Here is a 14,714-nt window from a genome sequence, read left to right on the forward strand (position 1 = left end):
CATATAATAGGGGCTGAAGAGATGACCCAATGGGTAAGAGCACTTGTTGCTTTTTTGTTGTTGTTGTTGTTTTTCGAGACACGGTTTCTCTGTATTGTTTTGGAGCCTGTCCTGGATCTAGCTCTGTAGACCAGGCTGGCCTTAAACTCACAGAGAGCTGCCTGCCTCTGCCTCCATCAACAAACACCCTGCCAAAGACTTTTTTTTTTTTTTTTTTTGGTTTTTTTGAGACAAGGTTTCTCTGTGGTTTCAGAAGCTGTTCTGGAACTAGCTCTTGTAGACCAGGCTAGCCTAGAATTCTGGAATTCACAGAGACCCGCCTGCCTCTGCCTCCCGAGTGTGGGGACTAAAGGCCTGTGCCACCACTGCCGGCCAAAGACCAAAATTTTATCCCAGCCCCCACAAGGGCTCATAACCAGCTATAGACACAATCCCAGGGGATTCCATGCCCTCTTCTGGCCTCTATGGTCATTGCATGAATGTGGTACACAGATAAATATGCAAGTAAAACACACATACACATAAAATAAGAATAAATAAATCTTTAAAACAATATATGCAGATGCAATTGCTAACATATATATTAGGACCACCCTAAGTGTTAACTAATTTATTTTAAAGGTTTATTTATTGATTACGTATATAGTGTTCTGCCTGTAAGCCAGAAGAGGACACCAGATCTCATTATAGATGGTTGTGAGCCACCATGTGGTTGCTGGGAATTGAACTTAAGACCTCTGGAAGAATAGCTAGTGCTCTTAACCTCTGAGCCATCTCTCCAGCCCAACTGATTTATTATTCTAGTAAATCTTGAAGTATATTTTTATCATTATCTTAATTTTCCTAAGAAATTTGAGCCAATAAGAGATTAAGAGACTCTCTCAAGGCCACAGTACTAAATAATGGATGGATTCAAACTTGGGCATATCTAATTTCAAAGCTCCGGATCTTGAGCAATTACATGACACATGTACCTTTGTAATTACAGTTAGGTTTGCAAGCATAAAGGAAATATTTGGATAAATAATGAATGCTCTAGGAAGAAAGCCACAGGAGACTTTTTTTCAGTTGACTCCTTTACATTCAATATGTCTGTATATGGGGCATTACTTTTAAATACTTTTTTCAGGTATGAAAAACAATAAAACTCAATTAATAACAAATAATATCTAATAATGTGGAATGTTCCTTATTTATGCAATGAATACTCATTAAGCTTCTGTTTTGTTTTGTTTTGTTTTCAGTTCTGGAACCAGCTCTTGTCCTGCAGGAACTCATAGTTTTAGTGAAGACATAAAGAGGACTTGTCCATTCAGTGATCTTTTCCAGATTGATGGATTGTTTTCTTTAAGGGATCTCAGTGTCTTTACTGTTCCTGGGTATGGTTTCTGCATCATTCAGGTCACTTTCTAGATTGCATATTTTTTCATCCATTTCCATTGTGATCTAGCACCTTTTTAGCTTTTAGCTACTACTGTTTCCAAGTTACTTCATCTAGCTTTCTTAGCCTTTTTTCCTTAGACTTTTTTCCATTTCTCCCTCTAGGTTTATATTCATGGCCACAAAATAAGCTTTTCTCCCTTAATATATTTTTAAAGTATTTTCTCATAAAACTTTCAAAAGATTTGCATAAAATTTGGGTAGATGCAATGGCTCAGTCAGCAACATTCTGGGCCCAGGACTGTTGTGAGAATTTTCTCCCTGAAGAGATATAAATATTTCCTCTCTTCTTCCAATGACAAACCAAGTATGACTCCAGCAAAGTTCACTCTTGGAACCAATGAACTTATTAGGCTTACTGAACAGAGACTGGGTGAGGGGTTATGGGCCAGAGTGTGGGTAATCCTGAAGCAGCCTGAGAGGAAGGTCCATTTTGGAGCTTGGGTGATGACTCCCCAATGGCCACATAGATGCCTGCCTTCCTCAGCCTATGTTCTCTAGCACTTTCCTGAGACCCTGAGGCCATGTGCAATTAAAACTGAATTATGTATACATGGCTGAGAAGACCACACTTAGGTGAGGATCCAATGATCCATCCCACTCCCTATCCTTCAGTTAACATCCCAGCTATGGTGGTGAGTTACAAGCAGACACAGCTGGTCTTGTAACAATAATGGTCCTTTTGATTAGAGGATGGGGAGCATAGTGCTCTGGTAACCAGCAACTGTGTCTGACTTTCCAGAACCACTTAAAAAAGTCAGGCAAAGTAGCCCAGGATTGTAGTTCCAGGGCTGAAGATGCAGTGGCAGGTAGATTTCTGGGGCTAACTGATCAACCTGCCTTGTCTACTTAATAAGCCCCAAGCCAGTGAGAGATGTTTATCTCACAAAAGTAATCTAATCCTAAGGAAGAATGGCCAAAGTTGTTCTCTGGCCATGAATGTTTAGACACTAGCACACAAATGTGTGTATATACATGCAACAGCACATGTATGAACACATGCATGAAGAGTTGACAGGACAACTCCCAATATAATGGCTTACAGCTATGGCAAAAATTGTTTTTCTATCCACTTTTTCTATGTGGTCTTCTCCAAACTATATTTCATCATCTAAAAGAAGGTAATTAGGAGCTATGGTATGACATTTCCTGGGGCTATGTGAACAAACATCTATTCATTCCAGATGGGGCATCAGTAACAGAGTAAGGAAACAATCTACCCAACGAACTGTAAATGGGGTGTGCTACCTCTTCTATCAAAGGGTTAAACAAGGCAAAGGAAGCCCTACCTTTAAAGAAATTTGTCATTTGTAGAGTTATCACTTGGCAAAAATCCCTCCCCAGTCATTATTTTTTCTTTTTCTTTTCTTTAAAACAGATTTGTTTTTATTCTGTGTGTATAGAGTGTTTTACTTGAATGTATGCATGTGTACTGTGTGTATTCCTAGTGTCCATGGCTTCAGAGACATTGTGACCCATTTCCTCCAGTGAGGCTCCACCCTCCTAAAGTGACATCTTCCCAAATGACGTCACCATCTGGAGACTAAGACATTTCACATTCAAGCCACAAAGTCCTTACTCTTGGACTAGAATCCAAAGTAACCTTTCCTTTCTCTTTATAAATTAATTACCTCAGGTATTTAGTTATAGAATGAAAGGCTTATTAAGACATAGAATAACATTATATTTGCACAGAAACACAGGTATTTGCTTTTGTTGTTTTTGAGACAAGCCTATGTATTCCAGGTTGGTGTTGATGTTTTCTGCCTCTGCCCCCAGAGTTCTGGGATTACAGGTTTGTATGCCCAGAAAACTACAGACTCAGTTCCTGGATATGGAGCAATGAAATCAAATAATATGGGCATTTTAAATTTTGATTTGGTTGCCAGATTCCCCTCCAGGCTCTGTGTCAGATTACATTCCAAATGACAACTTAGGTATGTTTCTGAGTTCCTTTAGCCGTGAGACATTGCTGTTCTATGGGGACTGATAGTGGTTGGCACCTTGAACACCTAAATTGGTCTCCAGCATTACTACTGGTGGGGAAACCTGGGAGTGGTGGGGAAAAGGACTTGCTCAACATCACTCATCATAAGCTTTGCCTACAGAGCTAATAAGGGACGGGTAGAGGTGGAGCCTAGTATTGTAATCCAGCTAGGAAGTGGGGAACGACCTTGAGTTTCAGGCTTTTATGCTGTCCCTTGCAGGCTCTTTATTAGTCCTGTTTTTCCTGAGTGCAAGCTCATGAGAACATGAGGATAAGAGGAATCTCTGGAAGCTGTTGTCAGTTACAGATTCCACTTTTTCTGAGTTATAGAAATTATCTTCCTTTCCAGAACTTTCTGCAACCCCTCCCCCGTTTTTTTTAAATATGGAACACTTTATGAATTTGTGAGTCACCCTTATTGTTCCCATTTTTTTTTTTTTTCTTTTGTGGATGTGCTGCTGAAGCAAGCACCCCACTCCCCTTGGTTTTTTCTTCAATGTTTCTGGACCACAGTACATGTAGCACCTGAGAACTAGTTAGAAATGTGTATTTTCAGATCTCCTGAAGATTTATTTACTCAATCAGAGACTCTGGGCATGGGCCTGGCAATTGGGGTGTTAACAGCCTTTCAGGGGAAACAGATGGTTTCTAGAATACAGTCTTCAGCTGGCCACTTCCCATCAGGTGCCTGAAGCCTCCTTTCCCACCAGTTTGTTCCTCCATGGCACAAGTTCTGAGCATGCTCTGGCTTCCAGCTTCTGAAACACTCCTTGTTCTCACATCTAGGCTCAAGCAGAGGTCTTCAGTTGACCCCAATTGTTCCTCAGCAATGAAAACCGGTAGTTTAAGATGGATGGATGCATAGGTAGATAGATTAGATAGATGATAGATAATAAACAGATAATAGATTATAGATAGACTACAGATAACTGAACCAAGGGAATTGTATATGCTGGGCAAGTAAAATAAAACAAAACTATAACCCCAGCCCATTTCTCACTTTTATTTTGTACCAGGGTCCCAAGTTGGCCTTAAACTTGTGATTCCATGCCTCAGGTTCCCTGAGTACTGGGATTATAGAAGTGTATTTCATACCTAGAAAACAGAAGTTTCTAAAGTCTGTATATATGTGTATGCATGGTCCTTGTACACTGTAGGTAAGCCATCTACTTCAAACTATACACTCCAAATCCTTGATTTTTTTTGAGATGGCATCTCCCTTTGTCAGTCAGTCTGGCTTGTGATCTTTCTGCTTCTATCTTCCAAGTGCTGATGCCACGGGTAAATGTGGTGCCATAAGTAGTCATGAAGCCCACATTTTAAAATTGTATTTTCCAGGTCCTATTGCAGCTATAATGTGGTCCGTGGGATGTGAGCAGAAGTGACACATGCAACTTTGAAATTGTTTTTAGGAGAGAAGAGCATACTCACTTTCCCCCCTGCCTAGAATACAAACAGTATGATTTTTGGAGCCTGCAAACAGACACTATCAGGTCACAAGTGTAACAGGGTGTTAGCATTGGCCATAGTAGAAGAAAGGGAGGGAGGGGAAAGGGGAGGGGAGAGGAAAGAAGGAAGAGAAGAGGAGGGGAGGAAGGAAGGAAGGGAAGGAAGGAGCATTCATTTCATGGACTATTGCTACTTTAGATATGTGGTCAAACAAATGACTCTCCACAGAACACCCTCACATAATGAATAAGAATGACCCCCCATAGGCTCAAATTTGAATACGTAGTCACCAGAGAACGGAACTCTTTATAGGATTAGAAGGATTATGAGCTGTTGTCTTGTTGGAGGAAGTGTGCCCATGCCGGTGTGGTTTCAATAAACTACTATCCCAGTGTCCCCCTGCCTGCCACCATGCTCCCCACTGTGGTGATAATGGACTAAGCCAAAACCAAGCCCCGGTTAGTTAAGTGCTTTGCTTTGTAAGAGTGGCCTTGGCCATGGTGTTACTTCACAGTAGTAGAACACGAAGACAATTTTTTGTTTGGTTGGTTTTGGGTTTTGTTATTGTTGTGTTTGCTTTGGCTTTTCAAGACAGGGTTTCTTTGTGTAACAGCACAGCTGTTCTGGAACTCACTCTGTAGCCCAGGCTGCTCCAGAACTCACTGAGATTCACCTGCCTCTGTCTCCAGAGTGCTGGGATTAGAGGTATGTGTCACCAACACCTGATTTATCTGGTTGTCTTTCATCTGATAGTGTCGCATCTTTTCCAGGGCAAAAATCAGATTTGCTACTGTTCCCCAATCCCAGGAGAGTTGGTTTCTCTTCCTTGGGTTCACATCCACTTTCAAAGTCTGTGATGGTCAGGGCTGATTACCAGTGTTGACAAGATCTGGGATAACCTAGGAGATAAGCCTCCACACACAACTGTTAGCCCCTGGGCATGCCTTTGAGGGCTGATCTAGATTGGGTGAAATGATTTGAGAAGGCACTATCCATTTCCGAGTCCAGCCCCCTTACCACCCCCAAATTCCTTCTATCCCCTACCCCCACCCCCCATCCCCTGGGCTTGGGTCCTGGACAGAATAAAAAGGAGAGAAGGGAGCTAAACAGCAGGATTCACACCTGTCAGTCCTGACTGCAGATTCCTGGTCACTCAGCTCAAGGGCTTTACTGTGGGACTTCCTCAACGGGACAGACTTCCCCTCCAACTAAGAACTAAAGTAAATCCTGCCTCCCCCAAGTCACTTTTCTTGGGATTTTTTCGTTTTGTTGGTCCAATGAACCAAGCTTGGCCACTAATGGATCCTTGGGGGACATCCCAAGGTGTCAGGAGTATGAGAGGGATGTGTATCAGGAGAGAGCCATTTCTGATGTTTCTACAGAACCTGCCTAGTCCCTTTCCTTCGTGCGTGTTCAGAATGGTGTGGACAGGCTGTAAGAACAAGGCTGAAAACTGTTGGGGAGACCTTTCTCAAAAGGCCACTCTGTCTACATACCCTGTTTTTTTATGCCCTAGGAGCCTCTCAGAACAATGTTTGTTCCCTGGACTAAGTTGGATCAGGACATTCTGACCTTTATTCTGATTCAGAGCTAGAAGTCTACAGTAATAAACTGTCAGCCAGATTGGTAGTCTTTCTCTCTCTCCTTCCCTCCCCGTCTCTTCCTATTCTTGGCAAACAAGTCATTAATATTTCATTGGTTCATCAAATGTTTATTTGGTACCTGCATAGCACCAAGAATTATATAAGGCACTAGAGTAGGAAAATGAAAGCACAGTGTCTCTGTCTCACTGGCTGTCCATGTAGGAGCAAATGAGGACAAAAGGTTACAATAAAGTGGGCTTTCCAACCTGTATGCCAAGGCTTGGTGGTCTGTGAGGTTGGAAACTCTTATGATAGTAACAATGAAGCTTTGTTTACATTTTGTTCTATCCCAGAACTCTATATATGAATCCCCAGGGAACCTTCTAGGCTACTCCACATGGGTATCACGTTTCACGGAAGCAAATATGAGGATCCAGTTTTATGTGAAGTCAGACATTAAACAGACTTAGAAAAGTACAGAACAATGTCAAATATAATTAAAATTAATAAAAAATGTTTAAATTAATATGTGTTGATTGTTAATTGAAAAATACTTTCTTTTGAGACAGGCTTTCTCTGTGTAACTCTGGCTGTCCCAGAACTCACTCTTTAGACCAGGCTGGCTTCAAATTCTGAGATCCGCTCACTTCTGTGTCCCAATTGCTGGGATTAAAGGCATGTGCCTTTATTCTATCACCCAGCCTAATTTCTAATATAGTAAATACCATTGCAGTCCTCAAAACATTTTTTAAACAATCTTTTTGAGACTGTACACCGACATGCAACTGCAAGAAGCAAGACAAGGGAGTCCTGTCAAGCAGTTTGTCCTAGAACTGACACCTCGCATCCATTTAGTACAATACCACTACCACAAAGTTGGTGTGGATGCAATACACCTACCTTCTCCAGACTCATGGGATTTTTGTGGTTGTTGTTGTTTGGTTTATTTTATTGTATTTTTTTTTTTTTTTTTATTTTTGGTCTTTGGAGACAGGGTTTTTCTGTAGCATTGGAACATGTCCTAGAACTCACTTTATAGACCAGGCTGGCCTCAAACTCACGGAGATTCACCTGCTTCTGCCTTCTGAGTGCTGGTATTAAAGGCGTGAGCCACCACTGCTCGACCAGATTCACATTTAACAAGCATCAGTATGTGAGTGTGCTTGAACTCAACAACTCATCAGCAATTCATCTGCCTCGCTGGCTATATTATAAACACACAGGTAATATCAGCAGAAGGCGCCTCACTCTAGCTGGCTGAGCCCTTTTACATCCCCACAGCTTATAGGAGAGCATTCTTTTCTCGTTGCCCTCGCCAATATTCTGAGTCATCTCTCCTTTAAAAAGCCCAGGTAGCTCTAGGAGACAGCTCACCAACTTTTTAACTCTCACTGCTCTAATGTGTAGTGATGCTGAAAATATTTCCATACACTTACATGACAGCTATAGATGTTTTCCAGTGCCGTAACTTCTTTTAGCCTTTGTTCATTTTCCGATTTGGTTGCTTTTTATTTTAATTTTGAGAGTTCTATGTATTTTATGGGACTTCAGTACATTGTCAAATAAGTGGTTTGCCAACACTTTCCCTTTGTTTCTGACCCTTTCACAGGATCTTTTTCAGAACAAAAGGTTTTCACTTGGAATGGTCAATTTTCATCATTTTTTTTTTTTTTTTTCTTTTTGGGATCATCTGGCTACTTTCATCCAGCTCCACCTCCTGAAGATCTCCCATTGTTTTCTAAGTGTAGTGACAAAATTTACATCTAATATTTTATCCAGTTTGAGTTAATTTTTATAAGGTTTGAATTTAAATCGAGGCTCATATTTAGCTATGAACTTTGCTATGGTTTGGATGTGTCCCTCAAATTTCATGAGTTCCAAATTCCTGGAAATCATATATTAATGGTATTTGATCAGCGGGACCCTTGGGGAAGTAAATGGTTCTACTCATGGATTTATGGGTTAGTTTTCCTTAACCAGTTAACTTATTTACCTTTTCTAAACTTCAGGTTTTTCAAGGACACTGAGAATTAACAATGATAAGTACATAAACTGGCGAGCATGTCACCTGGAAGCTGCCAGCTGCTGGAAGGTACCTTTTCCTTTCCTTCCATCATCTCCTCCCTCCAGGCTGGAGAATGGAATTCTCCTTGAGTGTTTGGTCTCCTCTTGATTTCATTCTTTTCCCTAAAGTTGATGCCCAACTAATTGTAGAGGGCTTCTGATTTTCTTCTTTCTTTCTTCCTTCCTTTCTTCCTTCCTTCCTTCCTTCCTTCCTTCCTTCCTTCCTTCCTTTCTTTCTTTCTTTCTTTCTTTCTTTCTTTCGTAACATACTTATTTTACATCCTGACCACAATCTCTCCTCCCTTCTCTCCTCCCACTCCTTCCCCCTCCCTTACCCTCCTCCTCAATCCACCCTTCTTCATATTCACTCAGAAAGGGGCAGCCCCCCCCCCCCATGGGCACCAGCAAGGCTTGACATATTAAGTTTCTGTAAGACCAAGCACCTTCCCCTGTATTCAGGCTGGGCAAGGCAATCCAGCCACACACTTCTGCCACCATCATTTCCCCACCATGTTGGACTGTACCTCTTCTTAAACCATTAGTTCAAATAAGCCATTTATTCCTCCTCCTCCTTTTTGTTTTTTCAAAACTGGGTTTCTTTGTATAGACCTGGCTATCCTGGAACTCACTTTGTAGAATAAACTGGCCTTGAACTTACAGAGATCCGCCTGCCTTTGACTCTTGAGTGCTGGGATTAAAGGTGTGCACCACCACCACCTGGTTAAACCCTTAGTCCTTTAAGTTTCTCTTATCAGGTATCTGTCACAACAAATAGAAAAGTAATGACACATTCTGTATAGACACAGATTCAAAAGGACATGGCTTATTTGTTTTCTGAAATTTACAGAAACAGTGGGGAATTTTTTAAATGGCAAAATTTTATTTGTCTTCTTTTTAATTATAATTAGAAACACATAACATAAAACTTGCTATCTGAACCATTCTTTGGTACAGTTCAATACTGTTAAGGGTATTTAAGAATACCTGAGTTTGGGGGATTAGCGAGAGCCCAGCAGTTATAGCACAGACTCTTCTTGCAGAGGACTAGACCCACCATGTCCTGGAACTCCAGATATGGCTCTTCTGGCCTTCAGGGGAACTGGCACTCATACCCACATATATAGTTGAAAATAAAATAAGAAAAGAATGGCTGAGTTTTGTTTCTGCCATCCTCTCCTTCAATGTATTTCAGGTAACAAGGGCATGCAACAGAAACACCCTTTCCGTCTTTGAGAAAGGCAGTGGGAATTACTAATCCCAAAATGGTGTGGATAAAGATGGCAAGCAGCTGTGGAATGGTAAACACTGTCAGAGTGATAGAAGAACATCCCTGATGGTCCAGGAAGGAAGATACTGGGGAACAACCAGATCATCTAGAATGCTAGACCTGGTAGTTGGCAGAACCAGATGTTGAGGAGATGGAGGGAAAGTAGGGTGCCTGAACAACAGGACTGGCTTTGAGATGGGGCATCTTGACACCATGAAGTCCCCATTGGTCACTATGGGCTTAATTTCTAGGAACTTTTGTTTCTTTGAGACAGTATCTTTCAGTGTATCCTAGGCTGACCTTAAAATGGCGGTGACACTCCTATTTCAGCATTCTGACTGCTGGAACGTTAAACCATGCTTGACTAATCCCTAGGAACTTAGAACACAGCTTACAGATTTAATGACTACAGACATTATTATTATTATTATTATTATTATTATTATTATTTTATTATTATTATTATTATTGCTATTATTATTATTTTGTTTTGTTTTGAGATAGGGTTTCTCTGTATTGCTTTGGAGCCTGTCCTGGAATTAGCTCTGTAGACCAAACTGGCCTCTAACTCACAGAGATCTATCTACCTGCCTCTGCCTCTACAGTGCTGGGATTAAAGGCATGCACCACCAATGCCTGGCCTTAGTTAGACTTTTCATTGCAGTGTGAAATACTCAAGGGAACAGAGTGAAAGTAGGAAGTATTTATTTTGGGTCATAGTTTTGGAGGTTTCTGTTGACTCCATTGCTATGCGTGTGGTGAGGTAGCTCATCATGGTACAGGGGGGCAGAGTTGCTCACCTCATGGTACCAGGTCATACAGAAGTGGAAAGGAGCTCAGAACAAGAAACAGTCCCAAGGACATGCTCTTCAGTGATCTAATCCCTCCAAGCAGGCCCCGCTTCTATAAGAGCCTTCGTGATCCAGTTATTTCTCAGTGATCGGACACAGTGTGCTGGCATCAACCCATGAACCTTTTTGGTGAGAAGGGTCTGTGTAAAGGTTTATATCTAAGCTCATCAACACCGTATCTAGGCTCCTCTGTGCGTTCACAGGCAGTACATTGGAGTACATGTTTATGAAGAAGTTCAACTTCCCCAGATGAAGGATCTGTAGTCACAGCCCTTGGGGCTGCGTTGTGAAAGAGCTTGCTGGATGCCAAGATGTTCAACGACATGTGCCAGTTGTCACACCACCTTCGTGTTTGAAAGACTTCCAATCAGCTTTTACTTGTCTCCCTCTGAAATAAAGATTACCAGTCACTCGAGGCAAGTATACAGCCTGAGCAGGAGAAGCTGAGTACAGCATCCTTGTGAGTCAGGGTTTGTCTGCAGCTGCTGCCTCTGCCCTTTCTGGGCCTGTTTGTGGATTGCTTTACACCGGGAACTCCTGCGCCCCTCGGCAATGGGAGCCTGTGACAGTGTCTTAGTTCTGGGGTAGACTATGTTTCTCTGAGAGCCCCAAGAAGTGGCAGAACACTTACTAACTGGGTCTCTATGTACTCTCCCTGTGTCTGTCCCTTAAGTGCATTTGTCCTCTCATGCCTTCAGTCCTCTGAACATGCAGACACTTTAATGGGACTAGATTTTCTCTTTCAGGTCAAGTTGATTTCTAGTCTTCCTGCTAGCCACATGGGAAACATCTGGTTTCCCTGAAGTCTTTCTTGGTACTCAGCCTCCAATTTGCAGTAAAGGATTCCTTAGGTTCCACTGCCCCTCCTCCATCCCCACCTACCTATGTCCTTTCTCCATCTTCTGCCTCCAGATGAAAAATCTCAGTTTTTCTAAACAGTCTGGCTGCAGAGCTCAGCACCCACCTCCCAGGAGCACCTGGGCTGTCTGTCTCAGGGTGCAGTTAATTGGGCTGAGAGCTGGACAGGAGCAAATCAGTGATCCCTTTGAATTACACTTCAGAGTTTGGCACAGTAACACAAGAAAAAGGATGGGAAAGCTGGCTTGAGTGAAGGGCAGCAGGCATGGGAGATGAATTTCCTGCAGCAGGGATGCCTGTGAGGTCACAGAAGCAGCTACGCTTTCTGCAGGAAGGCTCAGTCGTGCATCTACTATGCCTAGCACTTTTCCAGATCAGGAGTGGCCTCCCAGATGAGCCTTACACTTTGATTTCCAGCTTAGTCTGGAAATCTGCAGAGCACCTGTCTTCCTTTGGAGAAGTTCTCCCAGAAGGAGAACTTGAAAAGAGAAACAGGTAGAGGTGGTTTTGGGAGGTGACCCCTAAGTGTGAAACATGTGTGAGCAAACAGTGAGAATGACAGAGAGAAGGTAGCACTCCAAGCAAATCATAGAACAAGTAGCAGCAAATGGGATGCTCAAGTCCCCTGGGGACCCCTGAGCCTTCACACGCTGTGCCTGCCCAGTTATGCTCACTCCAGGAGCCGTAAGGTTTGTGCATTTCTGGACTCTGTCTGTCGTTTTAATTTCGGCTCAGTGGCTGCACCGTAAGGTACTGCTATTTCAGGCAGCATCTGTAACTCCGCAGTTACTGAGTGGTCTGCTTCTCTGGCCGTGGTCTGTCCACTCAGACTCAGGCCGCAGCCTGGCAGTAATTCTGTTTCAGGAGGCACTAGCTCTGTCTCCGCTGCTAAAGAAAGCTTTAACAAAATCTCTTTCATTCTATTTATGAATAGGACCTGAGATTCAAGGACTGGGATGAAGACCTGCTAGCTTAGAGAGGTTTAGTAACTCACTAACCTTCCCTCTTTGCTGGCATCTCCCGAAGAGAGCATGCATTCCTATGCTCTGCCAAAACAAAACAGAAACAACAAAAATCTGCACCTCTCAAAAACCCTCCCTACTCATTCTGGTCTCTATCTTTTCAAGATGCCCTATGATTACTTTCTGTCAACTAGTTACTAACTCAGCCTCCTGACCTAAGGCTAACTTTATTTAATTAACACAAATGCAAATTCGGGGTCCACGGTGTGATCTAATATCTCCCAATGTCTCTATGCCTGAGCAGTCTCCAGAAGTTTCTAGAAAGCTCCAAGGTAGGAACACAGGTAGAGCAGGCCCCAGAGATAGAACGTGGTCACTGTGAAAATTTTCTCCTTTCATTTAGTGACATGTGCTTAACTTTTCTTCGTGTATTTTTTATAGCTTGATAGTTCAGTTCTTAGTTTTGGATAATAGCTCATTGTTAGGATGCACTACAGTTTACCCACTCACTTACAAATAGCTATTTTGGCTATTTTCTGTTATCTCAGTTATATCTAAAGTGTCTACAAACATCCACGTGCATGGTTGTGCACGGACATAAGGAGCATAAATGCTGCATCATTTTGTAAGAGTGTTTCAGAAGACACCGACTGTACAATTTTGTAGTTCAAAGAACAATGAGTAGAGCTCAACACAGCGTTTTATAGTGTCAATGTTTGAGATAATATAGCTATACCTATCTTTCACTTGTGGTTCTCCATTGGTATAGGATGTGGAACATGTTTTTATGTTGCTCTCTTTTTTGTTTTTGAGACAGGACCTTACTATACAACCTTGGATAGCCTGAAGCTTGTATGTAGACCAAGCTGACCCCAAACTCAAAAAGCTTCACTTGACTCTGTCTTCCAGGCGCTGAGACTAAGGCATGTGACATTATGCCTGGATTCAGAGCACGCTTTGAAGGGAAGGGAGTTTTTTTCACTACATTTTTTAACTCAACGAGACCCAGATTAGTAATTCTTTCTCCTCCGAATCATGCCTTTGGTGCTGTATGTAAAATGTCTTTACTCTACCCAACATCACTTGGATTTTTAAAAGATAACTCACTTACTTTATTTATTTATTTGGTTTTTCAAGACAGGGTTTCTTTGTGGCTTTGAAGGCTGTCGTAGAACTAGCTCTTGTAGATCAGGCTGGTCTTGAGCTCACAGAGATCCGCTTGCCTCTGCCTCCCGGGTACTAAAATTAAAGGTGTGCACCACTACTGCCAGCCAAGATTATTTATCTTTTATTAGTTCATTAACAATTCTGTATGATGTAGTCTTTCCACCTGCTCTTTCCTAGTGATCCCTAAGTCTAAGGGAGAAAGGGTGTAATATAGATGTTCCATTTATGGCTGAGTATTGTTCTCTACAGTTGTATTCTCTCTTGGCCAGTTGTGTTAGTCACAACTACTTAACTCTGTTAATCCCTGTCTACTTCAAATAGAAGCTTCTCTAATGAAAGTTGGGAGATGTATAATAATGTCATTAGGAGTCAGTTTAATATGATGTCCATTTAGCAGAATAATGGTAGTAACTATTCTCCAGTCTAGCCGTGGGATATTGGCTCATCAATGGCATCAGGTATGGGTTTCATCTTGTGGGGTGGGACTTAAATACAACCAGAAAGTGGTTGGTGACTCCAATGATGTCCATTCCTCTGTTGCACCAGGGGGTATGTCTTGTCAGGCCAGTCATTATATTAGCTCACAGGGTTTACACTTGGTAAGAATGATAGTTTTCTCCTTATGTAGCATGCATAGCTCCTTCCAGCATTCTGAAAGCCGGCTAAGAGCGATAAAGACTCCAAGTGAACCACCATGATATTTGCATATTCTGAGACTCATGTGTGGTGTCTAGCAATAGGGTCTTACCATAGAGTTCCAAAGGGTCATAACTAACATTGGTAAGAGTCTGTGATGTTTGAGGGTCCATGGGACTTCACTGGCCTTTCAGAATTTTGTAGCTTTGTGTTTTACATTCAGGCAGAGGGGCCACTTTGAGTTAATTGCTATGAAGGGTGTAAGCTCTGTGTCTAAGTTCATTTCATGTTCAAGTGTTTCAATATCCCTTGTTGAAAATCACTTTTGTCTTAATTTATTTTTACTTTATGTGAATGTTTTGTCTGAATGTATGCGCTTGCTCTATGTGTGTGCCTGGTGTTCACAGAGGCCAGAAAACAACATCAGCTCCCCTAGAACTGGAGTTGCAA

The sequence above is a fragment of the Phodopus roborovskii genome, unplaced genomic scaffold, assembly GCF_943737965.1.
Source record: "Phodopus roborovskii unplaced genomic scaffold, PHOROB, whole genome shotgun sequence".
Lineage (NCBI taxonomy): Eukaryota > Metazoa > Chordata > Mammalia > Rodentia > Cricetidae > Phodopus > Phodopus roborovskii.